The following is a 1,201-nucleotide window of genomic DNA, read 5'->3' on the forward strand; positions in this document are numbered from 1 at the left end:
GCTAAACGTGGGCCTGGGGCGCAGGTCAGCTTGTGTGAGGGGTGAACGTTGAACACAGTGAACTTGGTTGATCACCAAGGCCAGGGCGGTCTCCTGGGCTAGACTAAGAAGGTCCGAGAGGAATTTTCCAGGTTGTTTCTCACCCCACCCCCACCCCCACCCCCACAAACAACCTTGGCACGTAAGCTGTTTTTTCTCACTTCTTCCAGATCACATGGGGTATGTAGGTATTATAGACAGGCCTAACAGGACAGACTGCCTGGACTGGTCGGTCTTCATCTGTCCATCAGCATTCATAAACAAACCAAGGCTATTGCGTTTCCAGGAAGGTGAGCACACTTGCTAGAATTTTGAACAGGACAATTGATGTTGTGCAGTGTTTTTTTTTGGTTTCAATGTTTTATTATAGACTGGTATTAAGTTTTAGAAAAAGAATCCTAGGATTTTTCCTCCTGTATGTTTTCGCTTGGCCTCTTCACGGTCCATGATGCCAGCTGAGGTCGTTAGAACGAGGTACCCAAACTGACGGGAAGGCAGGAGACCATTTTGCCACCTTTCTAGCTCCTTTACTTGAACATCGAATCTGGGGCTAATGACACCGCACTTGTTCAGTCTGCCTGTGAGATTGACAACTATTTTCCCACCCCTGTGGTCATCAATAATCTCAAACTCTCCAATGTAGCCATGCTTCATCATTACAGTCAGGAATCTCACAATCACTTTGGAGCATGGTCAGATGAGAACCTGCCGTTTTCCACGTTTCTCTGCATTGTTGATGCTTGTGAGGGCATCGGCGAGAACATTCATGCGCACCATGATGCCGCTTTGTCAATATGGCGAAAGAGCTTGTGCAGTGTTGGTGAACACCAGGCCTCATCCTTACCAGCAGAAGTTAATCATATGCTGATTGTCTGTCCTGACACTACCTTCTGTGAATCCCGTTGCTGATGTGTTACTGACAGATCTGGCTGTGTGCCCAGAACAATATTCAAATAAAAACTCAAACTTTTAAAACATTGGAAGAGAAAGGGGGCAGGGGTTGGGGGTGGGGGGTTGGTTCATGAGGGAGTCTATTTTGGGTAGAGCAGGGAAATGTTATTAAAACTTTGAAGATAGCTGAAACTTCCTGACCTTTATTGTGTTAATTAATGACATCAGTGTTACCATGGCACAAGGCAGAAATATAGATTGTTTACCTTCG

General features: G+C 45.9%; 1 pseudogene; it reads right to left on the reverse strand.

Annotated features, from left to right (window-relative positions):
• Window positions 1-379: 379 nt before the first annotated feature.
• On the reverse strand, window positions 380-840 carry LOC144694708 (small ribosomal subunit protein uS8 pseudogene; annotated as a pseudogene).
• Window positions 841-1,201: the final 361 nt, after the last annotated feature.

The sequence above is a fragment of the Cetorhinus maximus genome, chromosome 20 (genome assembly GCF_964194155.1).
Source record: "Cetorhinus maximus chromosome 20, sCetMax3.hap1.1, whole genome shotgun sequence".
Lineage (NCBI taxonomy): Eukaryota > Metazoa > Chordata > Chondrichthyes > Lamniformes > Cetorhinidae > Cetorhinus > Cetorhinus maximus.